The sequence below is a fragment of the Mustelus asterias genome, chromosome 18 (genome assembly GCF_964213995.1).
Source record: "Mustelus asterias chromosome 18, sMusAst1.hap1.1, whole genome shotgun sequence".
NCBI lineage: Eukaryota > Metazoa > Chordata > Chondrichthyes > Carcharhiniformes > Triakidae > Mustelus > Mustelus asterias.
The window spans coordinates 81,838,376-81,863,686 of NC_135818.1; the positions used below are offsets into that span (position 1 = coordinate 81,838,376).

The following is a 25,311-nucleotide window of genomic DNA, read 5'->3' on the forward strand; positions in this document are numbered from 1 at the left end:
CACCTCTTGTTTAGGGCGGCACAGTGGTTAGCACTGCTGCCTCACAGTGCCAGGGACCCGGGTTCGATTCCCGGTTTGGATCTCTGCGGAGTCTGCACGTTCTCCCCATGTCTGCGTGGGTTTCCTCTGGGTGCTCCGGTTTCCGCTCTCATCTCTCAGAGATGTACGGGTTAGGTGGATTGGCCATGCTAAATTGCCAGGGGGACTAGCTAGGGTAAATGCATGGGGTTATGGGGATAAGGGTTGGGTGGGATTGTGATCAGTGTAGACTCGATGGGCCGAATGGCCTACTCCTGCACTGTAGGATTCTATGATCTATCCTTACTTAAACCACTTAAATGTTTCCTCGACTTCAACAAGATCCCCATTAACGTGATTCTCTCTGGGCTTAAGAAATTGAGTTTTACCTGTTGCAATATCTCTCTCCATTCCCACTCGGACCTTGAAGACAAGAATAATGTCAAAGGTTCCCAGAGATTGCACTCTCTTTCTTTCGTTCTTTGCGATGATACTCCCTTTTAAATGCTGTTGTTGTTTGGTGTACAAAGGTTTGCTTCCAGCTCTCGGATGACAACAACCACACAAGTGAGCAGTCAGCTAGTCAGCCAGAGGAAAAATAACCCGGCAATAACGCTGATGAATCACACAGTAACCCTTTCAAAAGCTGTGTTGTGTCCATAAATAGTGTTCTTGTGCAAACTGTGCAAGGCATCAGTTGGGAGTGCTGGGGTCAGAGACCAAGGGACAGAAAGACCAATTTACGAATGAGTTACTTCAAGCTACCCTGGGTGAAGATTTGAGCAAGTGGAGGGGTTTAGGGGGGGGTCAGAAGACAGAGGGTCAGAGGCCGCAAAGACCTGGCAGGAAATTCTGTGAAAAGCCATCACAGTCGGCTGCCCAAGGAGGATCCCACGCAAGAAGGTGTCAACCTGAAGAAGATTGACAACATGAGCCAGCTCGGTACGGCTCCTGCTCTGACCAAGACTGCAAGAAACTACAAAGGGTTGTGAACGTAGCCCAGTCCATCACTCAAACCAGCCTCCCTCCCATTGACTCTGTCTACACTTCCCACTGCCTCGGAAAAGCAGCCAGCAGAATCAAGGACCCCACGCACTCCAGACATTCTCCTTTCCACTTTCTTCTGATGAGAAAAAGATACAAAAGTCTGAGATCACATAAGCGGGTAAGTGGAACTGATTCGCTTCAGATCAGCCATGATCTTGTTGAATGGCGGGGCAGGCTCGAAGGGCCAGATGGCCTACTCCTGCTCCTATTTCTTATGTTCTTATGTTCTTATAACAACCAACTCAAGAACAGCTTCTTCCCTACTGCCATCAGATTTTTTATCTTTCTCTACCCCCTATCTGTGACTGTAACACTACATTCTACACTTTCTCCTTTCCTTCTCCTCTATGTACTCTATAACGGTATGCATTGTCTGTATAGCACATAAGAAACAATACTTTTCCCTGTATTCCAGTACCCAATACATGTGACAATAATAAATCAAATCAAATCAGGATTGTCAACCTGGTTGAGTGACTTACGGGAGGTCTCATCACATGACCTGCCCCACCTTGGCACCTCACCCCCCAGATGGTCCATCATTGGTCAACCCCCCTGCTGCTACCCCAAGGCCAGATGGACAGGGAACAGATGTTTTGATGCCCAGCTGAATTAATTTTGAATGTTAGTGAAACACCCTCCATCTCCAATATTTTTATCACTCAGTAATTAGAGCCTTGTGCATTTTTATAACTCAACAATGATTTTTCTTTTGCTTTCCCCTGGGTTTGCTTACAGCGCCAAGGACCCGGGTTCAATTCCAGTCTTGGATCACTGTCTGTGTGGAGTCTGCATGTTCTCCCCGTGTCTGCGTGGGTTTCCTCCGGGTGCTCCGGTTTCCTCCCACAGTCTGAAAGACGTGCGGGTTAGGTTGATTGGCCATGTCAAATTGCCCTTTAGTGTCAGGGGGATTAGCAGGGCAAATATGAGGGGTTACGGGAATAGGGCCTGGGTGGAATTGTGATTGGTGCAGACTCAATGGGCCAAATGGCCTCCTTCTGCATTGTAGGGATCCTATGAGGAGTACCTGAGAGATTAATCTTTAATTCCTGGACTACTCATGATGAGTTGGCAATCTTGTCCGCAGTATGACGATCACTGTCAATTGTGCCATTCTAGATATATATGTCAATGACTTTAAATTGTTATTTATAGGTAGGACTACCAATTATATTGAGTAGAAATGTAGGCGTCACTCTGTAGTTTCACACAGAAATCTCATTAATCTCAATTTAGACATTACCTTCGCTGAAGTATATAAGGTGGGTAATTAGGATGCTTCTCAACTATTTTACCAGGCAAGAGAAAGACTTTACACCAACAATCCTGATGCACAATGAGTTGACCGCAGCTTTGATGCAGATTTTGCACACACATGGCAGTAGGCCTTGTCACGCCTTGGTCTGCAGCAAGAGCAGCAAGAAATTTAACCGGGGGACAGGGATTGATAAGTGGCTTTCAAACTATCTCCTGTCCCCTTCTGACAGCTGCCTCAGGCCTGGTGTCAAGCAAAGCTCCCCCCAAGCACTCTGGTTTCTACAGAAAGAATGGGACAGCCTTGTCCCTCGGCCGATTCTATCTCGAACGCGTTCCCAACGATAGCTCACAGAAACACAAGCCACCCGCCGACGCCCTCTCTCTCTCTCAATGTAAGAGAGCCTCGTAGAGTCAGTGTGACACAGAAGGAAGCCGTTCAGCCCGTCAAGTCCACACTGGCTCTTTGTAGTGCGATACATTCAGTCCTATCAACCCACTGAAATCCCCACTGAATCCTGAATTCAGTTTCAATCTGAAGATGCTTGCGTCGGTAGAACTCCCCAGGATGGTATTCGTTTGGAGCAAAAGCCCGACTGATTCACTAACCGCTCGGTGGTTGAAACCACTGGCCCTTACCTGATCTGTCCGATATGTGACTCCAATCCTGCATGGTTTATTCTCAACTGCCCTGTGAAGTAGCCTAGCAAAGCAGAGTGGTTGAACATTGAACAGGGCAATTGAGAATGGTCAATGGGTGCCACAATACAAAAATGTCCTCAGAATGAATTTTAAAATAAAGATTGGTTGTCAGTCGAGGGGCAACCCCCAGTGTCCTTCTATCACCATTTATGACCTCGGGATGTCTCAGAGGGTATTGTTATGTAGGAAATGTAGGTGTCAACCTTTACACAGCAAACTCCCAGGAGATCGTGACCAGATAATCTTCTCCAATGCTTGTTCGTTGAAGGATAAATATTGGACAGGACAATGGGTGGCATGGTGCCACAAAGATTAGCTGCCTCATGGCACCAGGAACTCAGGTTCAATTCTGGCCTCGGGTGACTGTGTGGAGTTTGTACGCTCTCCCTGTGTCTGCGTGGGTTTCCTCACGGTGCTCTGATTTCCTCCCACAGTCCGAAAGATGCGCAGGTTAGGTTTTTATTTGATTTGATTTATTATTGTCACATGTATTATCATACAGTGAAAAGTATTGATTCTTGTGCACTATACAGACAAGGCATACCATTCATAGAGAAGGAAAGGAGAGAGTGCAGGAAGTAGTGTTACAGTCATAGCTAGGGTGTAGAGAAAGATCAACTTAGTGTGAGGTAGGTCCATTCAAAAGTCTGACAGCAGCAGGGAAGAAGCTGTTCTTGAGTTGGCTGGTGTGTGTCCTCAGACCTTTGTATCTTTTTTCCGACGGAAGAAGATAGAAGAGAGAATGTCCGGGGTGTGTGGGGTCCTTGATTATGCTGGCTGCTTTGCCGAGGCAGCGGGAAGTATAGACAGAGTCAATGGATGGGAGGCTGGTTTGCATGATGGATTGGGCTTCATTCATGACCCTTTGTAGTTCCTTGCGGTCTTGGGCAGAGCAGGAGCCATACCAAGCTGTGATACAACCAGAAAGAATGCTTTCTATGGTGCATCTGTAAAAGTTGGTGAGAGTCATAGTGGACATGCCAAATTTCCTCAGTCTTCTGAGAAAATAGAGCGTTGGTGGATTTTCTTAACTATAGTGTCGGCATGGGGCATTAGCCATGCTGAAGAGTGTCCCAAGATGGAGGAATTAGTGGGTTAAATGTGTAGGGTTTATAGGGATACGGTCTGGGTACGATGCTCTGTCGGAGAGTCGGCGAAGAATCAATGGACCAAATGGCCTCCTTCTGCACTGTAGGGATTCTATAACCTGTTGGTTTATAAACCTGTTGGACTTTAACCTGGTGTTGTTAGACTTCTTACTGGGATTCTATGACACAGGGGAAGAACTCACTGAGCTGATTGGGCCCCAGTTAACATCTCATTTGAACGACAACATCTGTGACAATGCAGCACTCCCGCAATGCTGTACTGAAGCGCAGGCCCCTCATTGTGTTCGGGGAGGGCCCAAAGCCCCAGTTAGTGGGGAGGGTGCTACCCACTGAGCCAAAGCTGGGAATATTAACTGGAACATGGCTCATCAGCAACAATACGGTGGCACAGTGGTTAGCACTGCTGCCTCGTAGCGCCAGGGACCCGGGTTCGATTCCAGCCTCGGAGTAGGCCATTTGGCCCTTTGAGCCTGCTCCACCATTCATTTGGGATCATGACTGATCATCGAATTCAATATGTCTGTTTGGAGTTTGCACGTTCTCCCCGTGTCTGCGTGGGTTTCCTCCAGGTGCTCCGGTTTCCTCCCACAGTCCAAAGATGTGCGGGTTAGGTTAATTGGCCATGCTAAAAATTGCCCCTTAGTTTCAGGGAGATAAGTATGTGGGGTTAAGGGGATAGGGCCTGTGGGATTGTTATCGGTGCAGACTCGATGGGCCGAATGTCCTCCTTCTGCACTGTCGATTCGATGAGATGGTAGCAAGGCCATTGCAAACGTGGGTGGTGGCTTCCTTGTGTGGTGTCCTCCTTCTCGAAGGTATCATTTTTAAAGTTTATTTATCAGTGTCACAAGTTGGCTTACATTAACACTGCAATGAGATTGCTATGAAAATCCTCTCGTCGCCACACTCCAGCGCCTGTTCAGGTACACTGAGGGAGAATTTAGTACGGCCAATGCACCTAACCAGCACACCTTTCGGAGGAAACCAGAGCACCCGGAGGAAACCCACGCAGACACGGGGAGAACGTGCAGACTCCACACAGACAGTGACCCAAGCCGGGAATCGAACCCGGGTCCATGGCGCTGTGAGGCTCTACGATTCAGAAATCTGATATGACACTTCTGCAGTTTAGAATTCACTTAAAGATAACTCTTCAGGTAGTGCCTTTTGCAGCGCTCTACCCAACACCAAAGGGGTGCTGGCACTCTGTGAATAACCTGGTTTAAATTGGGACCTTGGTAGTTAATGGAATGTATGTTTCAGAACATCCTGACATGTCGACCGCCTCTTAGCCAGCCAAAGGAAAAAGTGCGAATTCCAGTTTCCTGAAGGACGTTACAAGTAATTATTTCAAGGTGCAAAAACTTGGAACTGCGTGCAGTAGTACCCGACAATTCATTAGTGCGTCCGCTAATTTGACACGCAAAGCAAATGAAAGTCCTTTGTTAATTTAATGCCAGCGTTGTTCATCAGTGCACTTTGCAAAGCAGTCCCCCCCCCCCACCACCACCCCCCCCCCCCCCCCCCCCCCCCCCCCCCCCCCCCCCCCCCCCACCCCCACCCCGCCTTGCCTGCTGCCATATTGATTTGTGGGATTTGGTAAAAGCCGACTTTTCGTTTTTCTTTTCTTTATTTTATTTTATCGTCATAATTTAGATAAAGGCTCACAAGTTAAACTCATTAAATTGGCTATTTTCTGGAAAGACTTATTGAACTGCCCATCAAGGAAATATACTGAGTGGAAAAATCCATTTGTTTGTTATAGCCGTGTGACCTTGAGGCAACACGCACATAGTTTGCTTTAAGCCTGAGCGGTGCCCAAGGAACCATCAATCACTTTATGTTTGCAGTTCGAATTTATAGTATAAACCAACACATAAAATCCTACAATCAATATGGTGCCTTCTTCCTGTGAATTGTTTGGTTTTCCCTGATTACCTTTTTGTGCATGGCTTTTATGTGTTCTAGTCCACTGACGGATAGTCTAAATATAACGTCTCTCCATTGGAAATTCGCTGATTTTTCAACACTCAGGAGTCAGTGTATTTAGGGGAGTCTTCTTCAAGGGAAATGAATCTCCGGTTCATAGAAACATAGAAACCAGAAGCAGGAGGAGGCCATTCTGTGAATGTGTGTATCTGTGGAACTCTTTGCCGCAGAAGGCTGTGGAGGTCAGGTCATTGAGTGTCTTTAAGACAGAGATAGCTAGGTTCTTGATTAATAAGGGGATCAGAGGTTATGGGGAAAAAGCAGGAGAATGGGGATGAGAAAAATGTCAGCCATGATTGAATGGCGAGGCAGACCCAATGGGCCGAGTGGCCTAATTCTGCTCCTACGTCTTGTGGTCTTGTGGTCTTATTTGGTCCTTCGAGCCTGCTCCGCCATTCATTTCGATCATGGTTGATCTTCGAATTCAATATCCTGATCCCTTTAGTCCCAAGAGCTATATCTAATTTCTTCTTGAAATCACACAATGTTTCGGCTTCAACTGCATTTTGTGATAGTGAATTCCACCACCCTCTGGGTGAAGAAATTTCTCCTCACCTCAGTTCTAAAAGATTTATCCCTTATCCTCAAACTATGGCTCCTAGTTCTGGACTCTCCCCACCATTGGGAACATTCTTTCTGAATCTACCCTGTCTAACCCTGTTGGAATTTTATAAGTTTCTATGAGATCCCCTCTCACTCTTCTAAACTCCAGCGAATATAATCCTAACCAACTCAGTCTCTCCTCATGTGACAGACCTGCCATCTCAGGTTTGAGGGGGAAAGGTTTGGAAATGGTACAAGGGGTCTGGAGTGACATGTAGGGTGGGATTTTCCAGCCGCGCTCACCCCAAGGCTGGAAAATCCCACCTGAGGTTAACGGGCCTTTGCACCTGAAGTGTTTGTCTTGCGGCCGCAACTTGATTAGGGAGTTGTTAAACGCCTCCCTGTTGATGGACAGGATGAGTAGGGAGCAGCTGTTCCCCTTGGTCGGGGGTCAATCACGAGGGGGCATAGTTTTTGGGTAAGGGGCAGGAGATTCAGAGGGGCTTTGAGAAAAACTTTTTTTTACTCAGAGTTCGAGTGCTGACTCCGCCATCAAACCCGGGGTTAGCTGGTGAACAGGCCCAGTGCCGTTAGCTGATCACAACTCTGGAGTTATGCGGGGGTTTGGCTGTCGAGTTTGGTTTATCCTCCAGTAGGCCTCAAGTGGTTGGAAGCTCGGGACAGGTCGACCAGGAGAGTGGCAGGTAAGCAGGTTCAAAGGATCTGGGTTCAATTCCCGGCTTGTGTGACTGGCTGTGCAGAGTTTGCACGTTCTCCTCGTGTCTGCGTGGGTTTCCCCCAGGTGCTCCGGTTTCCTCCCACAGTCCAAAAATCTGCCGGTTAGGTTGATTGGCCGTGCTAAATTACCCCTTAGTGTCGGAGGAGGGGTGGGGGGATGGTTAGTAAATAGGGGTTATGGGGATAGGGTCTAAGTGGAATGTTGTTGGTGCAAACGCAATGGGCCGAATGGCCTCCTTCTGCGCTAGAGGGATTCTATGATTCTATGCACAATGCGCGCAAACCTCCTATTCCTTTATCAGCATTCATTTGTAATTCCTGAATTGCAGAGGGCAGAAAGGACTGCTAGTTTCCCCAAGAAGGAAGCCTTAGATATACATCTCACATGTACATGGAGGACACTGGAAGTAGTGTTGACCCTGAGTGCCACCTCTGCCTCAGCCTCAGAGCTGAGGACTGATGCTGTAAAAAGTTGAGTGTCCAGACAAGGGCAGGCAGAGTAACACCTTGACAGAGTATGGTTGACTCTTAACGCCCTTCTGCAATGGCCTACTCAGCCACTTATATTCAAGGGGGATGGGCGAAAACTGCTGGCCTTGTCAGTGATGCCCGCATCCCACAACCGAAAGGAAACTGTGCCTTTTCCTTATGTTTTGGGGAGGCACAGACGCCAGCGCGACTGTTCACATTCTAAATTAATTGCTGCCTTTGTCATCCTTCACATGGCTCTGCGGACTTTGCTAACTGAATTACAAGATGTGATCTTGCTTGATTCCCGACCCGCTGAAGCTTTGGAGCCCTGTGTCCAATTTGAAAGAATGATATGAGCTAATCTATTACATCAGCTGTCTGACTGCGCCTGGGACATGTCCCTCCAATGCTATTTTTCAACTCAATCATTTTAAAGAAACTTGTGCACGTTTCCAGTTAAGGGTTCGGTACCGGTGGGGACAGTCTGGACCACAGCTGCCCCGTGAAACACACCATAGAGTGTTTGGACACGCTCTGTTCAAGCTGTGGGAGGTGTTGGAACAATGCAGCCAATGAGTGAAGACCTAAAACGTCTTCACGGCATTCGTGTGAAGATTGCCCAGATGGACCCCTCCCACATGCTTCACTGTCTTAATCTGAAGGGGGTTCAGCTCTGAGCCAATAATATTTCAAGTTCTCTTTGGCTATAGATCCACTACAGCAAGAAGGGAATGGGTTCGAGAAGGTGGAAGATAGTTATAGAACAATGAACAAAGAACAGTACAGCATAGGAAAAAGCCCTTCGGCCTTCCAAGCCTGCGCCGTTCACATTTACCTATCTGGAGCAACTGCTTATATCCCTCTATTCCCTATCTGTTCATGTGTCTATCAAGATAAGTCTTAAATGTGGCTAACGTAACTGCCTCAACCGCCTCACTTGGCAGTGCATTCCAGGCCCCCACCACCCTCTGTGTAAAAAACTTGGAAACCCCACACTTTTCCACTCAACCTTTCCCCTCTTATCTTGAACTTATAATTGTCATTTCTGTCCTGGGAAAAAGCTTCCAACTGTTCACTGTTATGCGATTGAGAAGTGGGTCGTGCAAAGTGGACCACACGGGAAGATAGACTTGGATGAATATATAAAACAGGTGGGCTTCTCCCTACATGACGTGTTTTGCGGCGGCGGAGGTGGCCTGTCATAGGCCGGCGGTGGGATTTTAAGGTCCCACTGAAGTTAACGAGGTTTCACATTGTTCGCACCCTCTGCAGCTGGGGAACCCATAGCTGGGGGTAGGTGGGGGCGCAGTGAGGGGGGTGCGATGGGAGGGGGGTATATCTACACCATGGCGTATTGTGTATATGGTGTATTGTGGTATATGGACTGCACAACAGTACCTTCTCAAGGGCAATGAGGAATGGACATAGTCTGACCACCAACCTGAAATCTGACTAATTGACGCTTGTGAGGCAAGTCTGACGATTGCATTATCATTTATTTTTCTCAATCTGAAGGATTGACAGTAAGAATGCCCTGCAGCTTAAGCAGTTAAGATGAAATTGTGGCCTTTCTTTGAGCAAATTGATTTGAGTGTTATGAAATGTAATCTATGGATGATGTGTTGAGCCCTGGGCCATGGAATTTGGAGATGAGTTTTGTAGGGATAATGATGTCGAAGGCTGAGCTGTAGTCAATAAGTAGGAGTCTGATATAAGTGTCTTTGTTATCCAGGTGTTCTAGGATTGAGTGTAAGGCCAGGCAGATGACCAATTCAACTTAAAAACAAATCATTGAGGGAATGTGGGCATCGCTGACATTTATTACCCATCCCATTTTATAATTAGGCTCCTCCAGCAGCCATGTCAGAGGCTTATCTCTCCGATTTCCTTGCCTTTCCCCCACTTGGGGAAGTGATTTGGCTCAATTCCAGTTGCAACTCCTTCTGCCAATTCCAATTTTTTTCTATTCATTTGTGGGACACGGGCATCGCTGGCTGGGCCAGCATTTATTGCCCATCCCTAACTGCCCTCCATTTCAGAGGGCATTTGAGAGTCAACCCACATTGCTGTGGCTCTGGAGTCACATGTAGGCCAGACTGGGTAAGGATGGCAGATTTGCTTCCCTAAAGGACATAAGTGAACCAGATGGGTTTTTACAACAATCGACAACGGTTTCATGGTCATCGGTAGATTCTTGATTCCAGGTTTTTTAAATTGAATTCAAATTCCACCATCTGCCGTGGCGGGATTCGAACCTGCATCCCCAGAACATTCGCTGAGTTTCTGGATTAATAGTCTGGCGATAATGCCACTCGGTCACCGCCTCCTCTTAAATTGCTCCTAACTTAAATGTGTTTCATTCATAAGAACATAAGAACCAGGAGCAGGAGTAGGCCATCTGGCCCCTCGAGCCTGATCTGCCATTCAATAAGATCATGGCTGATCTTTTCGTGGACTCAGCTCCACTTACCCGCCTGCTCATCATTACCTAAATTTGGACAATCCTAAACCCTATACCTGGTGTAGTTTGGCAGAGTGATTTCTTTAAAGGCAAGGTGAACCAGATGGGTTTTTCCCAATAATCGACAACGGTTTCATGGTCATCAGTAAATTTTTAATTCCAGATTTTCTTTTATCGAATTCGAATTCCACCATCTGCCGTGGCGGGATTTGAACCCAGGTCCCCAGAACATTAGCTGAGTTTCTGGATTAATAGTCTAGCAATATTGCCACTAGGCTATTGCCTCCCACTAGGGATTCACCTCTTGGACAGTGATGAGAGTACAAATCTTTCCTGCCATCGGGGGAAGGCAGGAGCAGGGTATTGAATTTGATGATCAGCCATGATCAAAATGAATGGTGGAGCAGGCTTGAAGGGCTGAATGGCCTCCTCCTGCTTCTATTTTCAATGTTTCTCTGTTCCCTTTGATTTGGTGCTCTGAAAAACATGAGCATGGGTGATCAGTTAATGGGAGCATGCGTTTCCACCCAGTTCCAGTTGCCAAGGCATGACGGAACCACGTGGAGGTGGTACAGCAAAGGTCATTGTGGTAGAGGGCTGAGTTAGGAAGGAGCAGGGAAACTGAAGCCTTCAACTCATAAGGAGATATCTGAGACAATGTATTGAAGGTAACCAAGTGTCAGGAAATGAGGATTGCTGAAACTGAGACTTCTTTTTGTCGAAATTTTCCATCTTGCACTCAGCAGGTCATTCGAAAGAACACAATGTAAGGGAAATCAACATGGTTACGCGGTATGAAAAGGGAGTGCTGATTGGCTGGCAAGCAGACTCTGATTGGTAACGGTGTTGCCATGGAGAATGCTGCAATTGATGGTGACTGATCCAGTCTCCACGCAACGCCTCCACCAATCGGAGTCCGCTTGCCAACCAATCAGTGCTCTGTTCTTTCTCATACAGTGCAAAGTTATCTTTGGTATTCTCGTGAATGTCCTGATGAGTGCAAGATGAAAAACTTTGACAAAAAAAAAAATTTTTTTCAAGCTTGGCATGAACAACCCAACTATTTGTAGAGAAGTGGTTGATCCAGAATATTATTTTAAATTAAATTGTGGGAATAGCGCTAGGAACAGTAGGTTCAAGGTAAATTTATGATCGATATATGAAAAGGGTATTGATGCAAAGCAGTCGGCACTCGGAACAGATTCCTGGATATAAGCAGCAGAGGTATAATCCCTGGAATAATTTGTAAAACAGTTGGACGGAGCAGTGGGGAGAAATGTAGATTGTTTCTGGTTGGATGAATCTAAGATGGGCCAAATGGTTTTTCTCTCGTGATATTGTAAAAGATTTGCCTTTGTTCCACTTAGCCTGCTATTCATTGCCGGAGATTAGCTGCCATTCAGCAGATGCTACTCTGCATTTGGACCGAGATTCCCTGTGCATCCTCGGGACCCTGCTATTTCTCACCATGCTTCTCTAGAGCATTACCCCACTGCAACATGTTATTAAAATCTTTATCCCGTCATTGTGAACATAGAGCGCAGAAGAATTGCAGGGTCATGGGGGAACAGCAGGAGAGCGGGACTAACTGCATTGTGCTTCAAAAGGGCTGACGCAGGCTTGATGGGCTGAATGGACTCCTTCCATGGTGTGCTATTTCTGTGCTTCTTTGATTTCAATGATTGAAGAGTTACAGAGGACACACTGAAAGATAAAGGTAGGCCTCGCTCCGATCACTCTTTCAGTGGGTTAGCACTGCTGCCTCACAGCGCCAGGGACCCGGGTTCGATTCCCAGCTTGGGTCACTGGCTGTGCGGAGTCTGCATATTCCCCCCCGTGTCTGCGTGGGTTTCCTCCGGGTGCTCCGGTTTCCTCCCACAGTCCAAAGATGTGCAGGTTAGGTGGATTGGCCATACCCTAGGACCACCTGGGGAAAATGCATGGGGTTATGGGGATAGGGCCGGGGTGGGATTGTGGTCGGTGCAGACTTGATGGGCCGAATGGCCTCCTTTTGCACGATTCTATGGATCTATGATCATCAGCAGCCTCAGAGCAGCCATACAAATGAGATAGCTGGTTGATGAGTTTAAAAGTTATATATTTTCTAAGCTGACAAAGATATTCCTTTCCAAATCTTCCACAACAGATTCTGAAAATCAGAGGAAATGCGCCCATCAGTCTCGTGTATATCATCGACAGGGTGCACGACAGCAACATCCAAGCTCCTTTGTCGGGCGTCACGGTGGTTAGCACTGCTGCCTCACAGCGCCAGGGACCCGGGTTCAATTCCCGGCTTGGGTCACTGTCTGTGTGGAGTTTGCACATTCTCCCCGTGTCTGTGTGGGTTTCCTCCGGGTGCTCCGGTTTCCTCCCACAGTCCAAAGATGTGCAGGTTAGGTGGCTTGGCCATGCTAAATTGACCCTTAGTGTCCCGGGATGCGTTGGTTAGAGGGATTATCTGGGTGAATGTGTGGGGTTATGGGGATAGGGCCTGGGTGGGATTCTTGTCAGTCCGGACTTGATGGGCTGAATGGCCTCCTGCTGCACTGTGGGGAATCTATGATTCTCTATGACAGCTGCTTCCAAATCTGTAACTCCCACCATCTAGACAAATATGGCTGCAGATGCATGGGAATATAGGTACCCCTCTGAGTCACTCACCAGCCTGACATTGTTTTTTATTCATTCGTGGGACATGGGCGTCGCTGGCTGGCCAGCATTTATTACCCATCCCTAGTTACCCCTTGAGAAGGTGGTGGTGAGCTGCCTTCTTGAATCGCTGCAGTCCACGTGCTGTGGGTTGACCCACAATGCCGTTAGGGAGGGAATTCCAGGATTTTGACCCAGTGACTGTGAAGGAACGGTGATATATTTCCAAGTCAGGACGGTGAGTGGCTTGGAGGGAAACTTGCAGGTGGTGGTGTTCCCATGTATCTGCTGCCCTTGTCCTTCTGGATGGAAGTGGTCGTGGGTTTAGAAGGTTCTGTCTAAGGATCTTTGATGAATTGCTGCGGTGCATCTTGTAGATAGTACACACTGCTGCTACTGAGCGTCGGTGGTGGAGGGAGTGGATGTTTGTAGATGTGGCGCCAATCAAGTGGGGCTGCTTTGCCCTGGATGGTGTCGAGCCTTTTGAGTGTTGTTGGAGCTGCACCCGTCCAGGTAAGTGGGGAGTATTCCATCACACTCCTGGACCTGTGCGTTTTATATGGTGGGCAGGCTTTGGAAAGTCAGGAGGTGAGTTACTCACTGCAGTATTCCGAGCCTCTGACCTGCTCTTGTAGCCACTGTTTATGCGGTGAGTCCAGTTGAGCTTCTGGTCAATGGTAAAATCCTGGAACTTCCTCCCCATCAGCACTGTGGGTGTACCTACACCGTATGGTCTGCAGTGGTTCAAGATGAAGTGGTTTAGCACCACCTTCTCAGGAGAAATTAGGAATGGGCAGTAAATGCTGGTTTTGCCAGCAATGCTCACATCTCAATAATTAATTGAAAGCATGACATTTCTTTCAATACATTTTAGCATGGAGCAATATTGCAAATACAAGACAGGACAGGCTTGTGGTTATTATCGTATTACTTTAGGCACGCAGACATAGATATATACAGCACGGGAAGAGGCCATTCAGCCCATTTAGTCTGCACTAACTCTTTGATCCTGCTCTTCTATTAACCCTGTCACAATGTTCACTTCAATACTGACTGGTGAAACAATACTGTGGATTCTTCATTCGAGAATCATATATACAGATCATATTAACAAGGAGGCTATGTACAATATATCTGATCTCGACTCCTGCTGCCCGTAGACTGACCACAAGTAATAGGACTAATACATCACATCCTCATAAAGAATAAAAGGATTAGATTTGATCTATTATTGTCACATGTGTTGGTACATAGTGAAAAGTATTGTTTCTTGTGCACTATACAGACAAACCACTCCACTCATAGAGAAGGAAAGGAGAGAGTGCAGAATATATTGTTACAGTCATAGCTAGGGTGTAGAGAAAGGGGAACTTAGTGCAGGGTAGGTCCATTCAAAAGTCTGACAGCAGCTGGGAAGAAGCTGTTCTTGACTTGGTTGGTATGTGACCTTAGACTTTTGTATCTTTTTTCCGACGGAAGAAGGTGGAAGAGAAAATGTCTGGGGTGCGTGGGGTCGTCAATTATGCTGGCTGCTTTTCCAAGGCAGCGGGAAGTATAGACAGAGTCAATGGATGGGAGGCTGGTTTGAGTGACGGACTTGGCTTCGTTCATGACCTTTTGTAGTTCCTTGCGGTCTTGGGCAGAGCAGGAGCCATACCGAGCTGTGGTACAACCAGAAAGAATGCTTTCTATGATGCATCTGTAAAAGTTGGTGAGAGTCGTAGCTGACATGCCAAATTTCCTTAATCTTCTGAGAAAGTAGAGGTGTTGGTGGGCTATAGTGTCGACATGGGGGGACCAAGACAGGTTGTTGGTGATCTGGACACCTGAAGCTCTCGACCCTTTCTACTTCGTCCCCATTGATGTAGACAGGAGCATGTTCTCCTTTACACTTCCTGAAGTCGATGACAATCTCCTTCACTTTGTTGACATTGAGGGAGAGATTATTGTCATCGCACCAGTTCACCAGATTCTCTATCTCATTCCTCTCCTCTGTTGGGGTGGTAGTAATTGGTTGCAATTTAAGATTTGCTCTCTCAATGGTACATTCACCTTATATCTCAAATCACACCACTTATTCTTTCTGCAATGTTTCCTTTTCAATTACATGCCAATTCTATTTTGAAAATTTAAATTAAAGCCACTTCTTCTTCCATCTTTCAGTCGATGGATTTTGGATCTCAACTACTTGCTGCATGACAAAATTCTCCTCATTCTCCCACTGGTCATTTTGCCAGTCTTGTTGTGCATTCATGTTACCTACCCACTGCAAGGGGAAACATTCTCTCCCTATTCACAACTATCAAAGTGGTTCATCAATTTGAACGCTTCTATTCAATCTCTCCTTCGCCTCTCAGCTCCAAGAACAACAATCCTTGCTTCTCTGTTCTCTCCACTTTGCTGAATGCCTCATCCCCGATACCGTTCGATTACAAAGCCCTCTCAGCCCTCTCCAATGCCTTGATATCTTTACCAAAGTTCGTTCCCACAATTGCACACAATAGCTGGGATATTACCGCCCGCCCCCCCCATGGGAATCGGAGCGAGCGAGGAGCAGAGCATAGGAAGGTCCTTGGGCAGGGTTTTACGGTTTTGGGATGAGCGAGGCCCAGTGATTATGCCGAGGCTTTGCAAAAAGGCTTTTATTTATAGACCCATGCCGTATGCTTTTCACACAGGCCTCCTCGACTTGTCCTGCCACCTTCACTTATTTAGTTTATTTACCAGTGTCACAAGTAGGCTTACATTAACACTGCAATGAAGTGACTGTGAAAATCCCCTGGTCGCCACACACACTCTGGCGCCTGTTCGGGTACACTGAGGGAGAACTTAGAATGGCCAATGCGCCGAAACAGCTTGTCTTTTGAACAGTGAGAGGAAACTAGAACACCTGGAGGAAACCCACGCAGACACGGGGAGAACATGCCGACTCCGCAATGAAGTTACTGTGAAAATCCCCTCGTCGCCACACGCTCCGACGCCTGTTCGGGTGACACTGAGGGAGAATTTAGCACGGCCAATGCACCCTAACCAGCACGTCGTTCGGACTGTGGGAAGAAATTGGAGCTACCCGAGGAAACCCATGCAGGGAGAACGCACGGACTCCGCACAGACGGTGACCCGAGCTGGGAATGGAACCCGGGTCCCTGGCGCTGTGAGGCAACAGTGCTAACCACTGCGTCACCGTGTCGCAGTGGACTGGTCGGTAGACTGGCAGACATGAATCCCCCCCAAACCCCAGGTGAATGTTTCTGCACCCCTTTCTAAAATTGTGCCATTTGGTTTATATCCTGCCCTCATTTTTCTTATTTATAAATTAGTTTCCCCCCAACCCCCACCCCCCCCACCTTTCCTGTCTGGTTCTCTTCTTTCCAGGAGTCATACTCTCAATATCGCAGCATTACATTATGACAGGAGTAAATGCAGTTTTCAGAAGGCCAGACAGCACAAGTTTTAAGTTATTAATGACACCAAATCCTGGCCATATATCTCTGAAGTCAAGGAGCAGTTGCATTCGATTTCTTTGCAAATTGCAGAGATTTCATGAGGGCAGGTTCTTTTTAATGAAATACTGCAAATAGAAATGGGACAGGTCCAACGCAGAGAAATAAAACAATCACAGTCGGGAAGCGCAGTGCTTTTGTTTATCATTTGTGTCTTCTGGGAAGGAAGGTGGAAAAGAATTATGATTCCAATCATTTATTCTCGAAATTGTTCTCATAGCTCTTTGAATAAAGGCTGCTGCCAATCTACGGTGAGTGTACCCAACTCTACAATATGTGAAATACTTCGAAACCCATCCCGGTATGACCTTCCTGCATCCTAATCAATCAGCTGGCGACTGACCTACTTGTAAAAAAAAATGGATAGAATGGAGTCTTTTTCCCCCAGGGTAGAAATGTCAATTACTAGGGGACATGGGTTTAAGGTAAAAGGGGGAAAGTTTAAAGGAGATGTGAGAGGCAAGTTTTTTTTTTACACAGAGGGTGGTAAGTACCTGGAATGCGCTGCCAGGGGAGATGGTAGGAGCGGATACAATAGCAACGTTTAAGAGGCATCTTGACGGATACATGAATACGCAGGGAATAGAGGGATACGAACCCCGTGGAGGCAAAAGATCTCCAGTTTAGAAAGGTGTCAAGCAGGGTTGATGGGCTGAAGGGCCTGTTCCTGTGCTGTACTGTTCTTTGTCACCATGTAAGATCATGATGAATAGGAGCAGGAGTAGGCCATTCAGCCCATCGAGCCTGCGCTATAAGATCATGGCTGATCTAAGCGTGGCCTTAACTAAACTTTCTTGCCTGTCCCAGCTGACCCTTGACTCCCCTGTCACTGCCATGCGTGGCGGTGTAGAATCTGTGTCAGCGCCGGTGGAGTGGAGAGCTCTCTCCCAGCAAGGTCAGGAAGTCTTAAGGTGGAAATCGATATCCGAACCGGGGGGTGGGCGGGAGGGGGGGGGGGGCGTGGCGGTGAGGGGAGGGGCGGGGTGAGGGGAGGGGGGGGGCGAGGGGGGGGTGGGCGAGGGTGGGGGGGCGGGGCGAGGGTGGGGGGGGGGGGGGCCAGGGTGGGGGGGGGGCGGGGGGGTTGGTGCGGTCACATCCCTCAGCTGGAAAACCGGCTGGCCTCACCGGTGACGCACACAACCTGTCAAAGAACTTTTTAAAATTCCCAAGTGATTACATCTTGAAAAAAACAACTGCGGAAAGAATTTAACTTTCTTTTTTCCCGTTCTGTTTGAATTTAATGCTTTCCGACCCAGAAGGAAAAGAAAGAGTTCAGACCGGTATTCCTATTTACCCATTTTGCTGGTGTTCATATTTTAATGTATACAAGACCAGTTCGGACCAGTAACCAAAAGAGAAAATGCTGGAAAATCTCAGCAGGTCTGGCAGCATCTGTAAGGAGAGAAAAGGAGCAGACGTTTCGAGTCCAGGAACAGCTTTGACAAAGGGTCGTCTGGGCTCAAAACGTCAGCTCTTTTCTCTCCTTACAGATGCTGCCAGACCCGCTGAGATTTTCCAGCGTTTTCTCTTTTGATTTCAGATTCCAGCATCCGCAGTGATTTGCTTTTATCAGACCAGTAATCTCTTTGTTCCATTAATATTGGAAAATATCCCCTCATTGCATGCACCCAGCATCTAGTGCCCAGTAATGTAATGAGATTGAAATTGCCATAGTCCCAGATGACCCCTGGAGTACTCTCCCCCTCACAGGGGAATTTCCCCTCATACGGGAAGAGCAGCCCCTCATGACTGGTGGTGATTTACCCTGAGGGTCACCACACCTCAGGTGAGGTTGAGAAGGTGGGGCCTTGATGAATAACCCCAGCCATCCGAGAATTGAACCCGCGCTGTGGGCGTCGCTCACTTTACAAATCGGCCGTCCAGCCAACCGAGCTAATTGACCCCTCCTCTGAGCTCGGGGGTCGAGAACAAAAGCTCCTCTGGCCCGCGCAACATTCTGCAAACTCTTTGGTGATGGGGAAAGAAGGAACGAAAATGTTGCATTCATATAGCACCTGACACAACCTCAGGGTGCCCCACATTGTTACAGATAATGAAGTACTCCTGAGGTGTTGCAATGTGGGGAAACATGGCAGCCAAATTGTGCACAGCAGGATCCCACGAACAGCAATGCCCGAATAATCTGCCTTCGTGATGTCAGCTGAGGAACGTTAGCTCGGACAGCAGGGGCGGCACGGTGGCACAGTGATTAGCACTGCTGCCTCACAGCGCCAGGGACCCGGGTTCAATTCCGGCCTCAGGTGACTGTCTGTGTGGAGTTTGCACATTCTCCCCGTGTCTGCGTGGGTTTCCTCCGCGTGCTCCAGTTTCTTCCCATAATCCAAACATGTGCAGGATAAGAACAAAGAACAAAGAACAGTACAGCACAGGAAACAGGCCCTTCGGCCCTCCAAGCCTGTGCCGCTCCTTGGTCCAACTGGACCAATCGTTTGTATCCCTCCATTCCCAGGCTGCTCATGTGACTATCCAGGTAAGTCTTAAACGATGTCAGCGTGCCTGCCTCCACCACCCTACTTGGCAGCGCATTCCAGGCCCCCACCACCCTCTGTGTAAAAAACGTCCCTCTGATGTCTGAGTTATACTTCGTCCCTCTCAGCTTGAGCCCGTGACCCCTCGTGATCGTCACCTCCGACCTGGGAAAAAGCTTCCCACTGTTCACCCTATCTATACCCTTCATAATCTTGTATACCTCTATTAGATCTCCCCTCATTCTCCGTCTTTCCAAGGAGAACAACCCCAGTCTACCCAATCTCTCCTCATAGCCAAGACCCTCCATACCAGGCAACATCCTGGTAAACCTTCTCTGAACTCTCTCCAATGCCTCCACGTCCTTCTGGTAGTGCGGCGACCAGAACTGGACGCAGTACTCCAAATGTGGCCTAACCAGCGTTCTATACAGCTGCAACATCAGACTCCAGCTTTTATACTCTATACCCCGTCCTATAAAGGCAAGCATACCATATGCCTTCTTCACCACCTTCTCCACCTGTGTTGCCACCTTCAAGGATTTGTGGACTTGCACACCTCGGTCCCTCTGTGTTTCTATACTCCTGATGACTCTGCCATTTATTGTATAACTCCTCCCTACATTATTTCTTCCAAAATGCATCACTTCGCATTTATCCGGATTAAACTCCATCTGCCACCTCTCCGCCCAATTTTCCAGCCTATCTATATCCTGCTGTATTGCCCGACAATGCTCTTCGCTATCCGCAATTCCAGCCATCTTCGTGTCATCCGCAAACTTGCTGATTACACCAGTTACACCTTCTTCCAAATCATTTATATATATCACAAATAGCAGAGGTCCCAGTACAGAGCCCTGCGGAACATCACTGGTCACAGACCTCCAGCCGGAAAAAGACCCTTCGACCACTACCCTCTGTCTCCTATGGCCAAGCCAGCTCTCCACCCATCTAGCCACTTCTCCTTGTATCCCATGAGCCTTAACCTTCTTAACCAACCTGCCATGTGGGACTTTGTCAAATGCCTTACTGAAATCCATATAGACGACATCCACGGCCCTTCCTTCATCAACCGTTTTTGTCACTTCCTCAAAAAACTCCACCAAATTTGTAAGGCACGACCTCCCTCTTACAAAACCATGCTGTCTGTCACTAATGAGATCGTTTCGTTCTAAATGCACATACATCCTGTCTCTAAGAATCCTCTCCAACAACTTCCCTACCACGGACGTCAAGCTCACCGGCCTATAATTTCCTGGGTTATCCCTGCTACCCTTCTTAAACAACGGGACCACATTCGCTATCCTCCAATCCTCAGGGACCTCACCCGTGTCCAAAGAAGCGACAAAGATTTCCGTCAGAGGCCCAGCAATTTCACCTCTCGTCTCCCTGAGCAGTCGAGGATAGATGCCATCAGGCCCTGGGGCTTTGTCAGTTTTAATGTTCCCTAAAAAACCTAACACTTCCTCTCTTGTAATGGAGATTTTCTCTAACGGGTCAACACTTCCCTCCGAGACACTCCCGGTTAACACGCCCCTCTCCTTCGTGAATACCGATGCAAAGTATTCATTTAGGATCTCCCCTAGGTGAATTGGCCATGCTAAAATTGCCTCTTAGTGTCCCAAGATGTGTAGGTTAGGGAGATTAGCAGGGTAAATATGTGGGGTTACAGGGATAGGGGCTGGGTGGTGGGTCGGATTGTGGTCGATGCAGGCTTGATGGGCTGAATGGCCTCCTTCTGCACTGTAGGGATTCTATAAAACAAAGATTCCTGCTCTTCCTCAAAGTGACACCATGTCCAGCCAAGAGGACAGATGGAGCCTTGGTTCACTGGTGAACCTGAAAGATGGCACCCCCAACAGTGCAGTTTTCTGTTTGGAGCCGCACCGTGTGTGTCAGGCTGAGATCAGGTCTGTGGCGTGGAGTTTGAACGCACAAGCTTGTGCCTTAGCGGCAAGAGAGTTAGCCACCGAGTGCCCCCACTGGCGAGGCTAACACACAAGCCCAGAACTTGCCATTCCACCTTGTGTGTGCCCTCTGCCAACAAGATTTCCATCCCTTGTAAATTACTGGCGGTATTTAGTGTTTTAATCTGTTCCAGTTCTGTGAGAACCTAAGAATCGGAGTTAAACCTTCGTAAGGAGTGGGGGAGGTGGGGGGGGGGGGTGGAATATTCCTCTCTCAGACGTACATGAGTTCGCCGGGGGAATTTAACCGAGAGAGGTTACCTAGATTGACAGTGCGAGGGAACTGAATTAACATTCATTGCCCAACAGCTGGAACTGTGCATGGGAAGCTGGCTTTGCCACAGTACATTAACTCCTCCTGCTCTGCTAACTGATGATGTTATTAGCAATTTACAGCTTAAATGCAAGTTTTCAATGCATCGACAGAACGCAGACAAAATGGTGAAGATAATTGCTGCTCCTTCTAATTTTCTGCCTTTCTCATTATGACTTCTTACTCGGGCTGGTTCCTTGGGGAACCAACATATTGTCCAGCACTTTCCCATTGCCTTCACCTCAGCAGATTGTTCATTTCTTTTCTCATGGGATGTGGGCATCGCTGGCAAGGTCAGCGTCTGTTGCCCTTGCCTAATTGCCCTTCAACTGAATGGCTCGCCAGGCCATTTCAGAGGGCGGTTAAGAGTGAACCACATTGCTGTGGATCTGGAATCACATGTAGACCAGACTAGGTAAGGACGGTAGATTTCTTTCCCTAAAGGACATTAGTGAACCAGATGGGTTTTTACAACAATTGTCAATCATTTCATGGTCGCCATTGGACCGTAAGATAAAGGAACAGAATCAGGCCATTCGGCCCATCGAGTCAATCACTTTTTAAAAACTTGATTTGATTTATTATTGCCACATGTATTGGGATACAGTGAAAAGTATTGTTTCTTGCGCGCTAGACAGAGAAAGCATACCGTTCATAGAGAAGGAAAGGAGAGGGTGCAGAATGTAGTGTTACAGCCATAGCTAGGGTGTAGAGAAAGATCAACTTAGTGCGAGGTCGGTCCATTCAAAAGTCTGACGGCAGCAGGGAAGAAGCTGTTCTTGAGTCGGTTGGTACGTGACCTCAGACTTTTGTATCTTTTTCCTGATGAAAGGTGGAAGAGAGAATGTCCGGGGTGTGTGGGGCTGCTTTGCCGAGGCAGTGGGAAGTGTAGACAGAGTCAATGGATGGGAGGTTGGTTTGCGTGATGGGTTGGGCTTCATTCACGACCTTTTGATGTTGGAACACATCAAATGTGCTCTAGAAATGCAAGTTGTTGCTGCAGTCGCTTGTATCTCCGACATATATTATGAGTCTGCTTGCCCGATTAAAAGTCTTTGCTTATCATTATTTTGTTTACTGGAGGGACGGAGGAGATATATGGTTTCTAACCATCACAGCATTTCAAGTGAAGGATAGACCTCTGGGTATATGGCTTCATGCCACTACAGCTGGCCACCGGGTTGGTGCGATACATGAAAGACAGAGAGAGCTTATGCCATCCGATCCGTCTCTGGGTAAAAATAACCAAGGTGCAATGGGAGTAAACACAATCTGCTATTCAGGCTTGAGTGAGGTGACTTCTTGCTTAGTCCCAGCACACCCTGGTTGTCAGTTCTGCGCCAGAGGGACTCCCCATCAGACGGAGCAGTGACAGATTCAATACATGTATCAACACACCCTGAATGCAATCTCAAAACAGGAATCCAGACCGACGCCCCAGATGTACGAAAGAGAAGCTCTCGCTGCATTTTTTCAAGCTTTTGCACCTTAATGCATCCTGCAGCGTAAGGAGATTGAGTAAGAAAATGCCGGAAAACACTCAGGGCCTCAGGCAGCATCTGCGGAGGGGGAGGAACAGAGGCCACATCTCAGGTTGTGAGAACTGGGAGAAGCCCGAGATTTTCTAATCAACAGCTGTGACAACTCCTGATTAGATAGTGGCCAGGATTTCCCATTGCATCGGCAGGTTCGGTGACAGGAACAGAAAATCCTGTGAGAAAAGCCCGATCACTTTTTATGAAGTTTTTTAAATTGGTGTCACAGGTAGGCTTACATTAACACTACAATGAAGTTACTGTGAAAATCCCCCAATCATCACACTCCAGCTCGGGTTACTCTGAGGGAGAATTATGTTCCACATTGGCCTGAATCATAGAATCCCTACAGTGCAGAAGGAGGCCACTCGGCCCATCGAGTCTGGACCAACAACAATGCCACCCAGGCCCTATTCCCCATAACCCCACATATTTACCCCCACTATTCCCACTAACCCATGCATCCCGGGACACTAACGGACAATTTAGCATGGCCAATGCTCCTAACCCGCACATCTTTGGACTGTGGGAGGAAACCGGAGCACCCGGAGGAAACCCACGCGGACACGGGGAGAATGTGCAGATTCCGCACAGACAGTGACCCAAGCCGGGAATCGAACCCGGTTCCCTGGAGCTGTGAAGCAGCAGTGCTAATCACTGTGCCGCTGTAACACGATTGGGCCCTTGACTGCAACCGCCCCCCCCCCAACCCCTCCTTCCCGCCCCCACCGTCAGTGTTAGGGCACGTTTCCCAATGTTTGACATTGGGAACATCCTTTGACTTAATGAGCATATCATTACCAGGCGGCCTCGTCGCCTGAATCATTACACGCCCCTCCCCCCACCCCCATCAGAAAATGCGTCCACATTGTCGTGACGGCAGGGCGGTGTAAAACCCCCCCAGAGCGTGCACCTGGTGAGCCGACCTCCTTTCAACTGACTGCATCACTCAGGGGAGAGGCGCAGGAACCTGGGCAGTGCCGGGGTGGTGGGGTGGGGTGGGGGGGGGGGGGGGGGGGGGGGGGTAGTTGTCAGGGGGAGAGGGTGTGTGAAGGAGTCCAGGCTGAACTCCTTGGCTGAAAGTCCAACTCAATCGCCTAATCCTGCTTTCTCCCCATAACCTTTGATCCTGTTCGCCCCAAGTGCAAGATCCAGCCGCCTTTTCAATGCATGCAATGTTTTGGCATCAACTACTTCCTGTGGTAATGAATTCCACAGGCTCACCACTCTTTGGGTGAAGAAATGTCTCCTCATCTCCGTCCTAAATGGTCTACTCCGAATCCTCAGACTGTGACCCATGCTTCTGGATTCTCCCACCATCGGGAACATCCTCCCCACATCTACCCTGACCAGTCCTATTAGTATTTTATAAGTCTCTATGAGATCCCCCCTCCCGTCATTCGTCTGAACTCCAGTGAAAACAATCCTAACCTAGTCAATCTCTCCTAATACATCAGTCCCACCATCCCCGGAATCAGCCTGGTAAACCTTCTCTGCACTCCCTCGAGAGATTATGACATTGAGTCCTGGCCAAAATGGGAATGGGTTTGGAAAGTGTTCAAGGATTGTGGAGCGGAAAGGGAAAACAGAGCCAGGGAAAAGGGGATCAAGGGGTTATGCAATTGGATAGGAAAGGTGGTTGATCAATCATGAACATATTGAATGGTAGTGTATACTGAAGGGCTCGAATCTCCCACTCCTACTCCTATTTCTCATCCACTAAATGGGATCGGGGTGGGGAAAGAACGAAAGGGGAGAGCTACGATAGGGTGGAAGGCTGTCATTAGATTTGGCCATGATGTTTCCCTCTTATTTTGTGTAACCCGTGGCACTCATCGTGAAACAGTGCATCGAGGAACAAAAAACAAACACGAAGGTGGTAAAAATGACATTGTGAATAGGCTTAGCAGAGTAATTGCCTCATGCATTTTACACTTACAGTCTGTTAATTGAGTGTGAATTAAAGTAAAGCATTTCTCAGATCATCTCTTAAATATACTCCATTGATACAGACATAGAAGAATTGGTAATCAATAGGTCCTTAGAAAATGCCCATGCAAAGTGCCTTGGCATCTGTGCAACCAATGTGGAAAAATGTATCCGGTTTTCTTGGAAGTGAGGTTGGTAAAGTTTCAGAAAAATAACAAAATTGGAAATGCACTCAGAAGAATGAAGTTCGCAACAGACTGGAGACAAGAGATCCAAGATATACAGATGGTTATAAAGAAGGTTAGGGTGGCACAGTGGTTAGCACTGCTGCCTCACAGTGCCAGGGACCTGGGTTCAATTCTGGCCTCAGGTGACTGTCTGTGTGGAGTCTGCACGTTCTCCCTGTGTCTGCGTGGGTTTCCTCCGGGTACTCTGGTTTCTTCCCACAGTCCAAAGATGTGCGGGTTAGGTTGATTGGCCATGCTAAATTGTCCCACAGTGTCAGGGGGACTAGCAGGGTAAATACATAGGGTTAAGGGGATAGGGCCTGAGTGATGGGTGCAGACTCGATGGGCCAGATGGCCTCCTTCTGCACTG

The 25,311-nt window shown here is 47.9% G+C and overlaps 1 protein-coding gene across 43 annotated transcripts in view; it reads left to right on the top strand.

The window, feature by feature from the left end:
- nrxn3a (neurexin 3a) overlaps positions 1-25,311 on the top strand; it is a 1,279,906-nt gene that overhangs the window by 371,321 nt on the left and 883,274 nt on the right. The window lies entirely within an intron of this gene.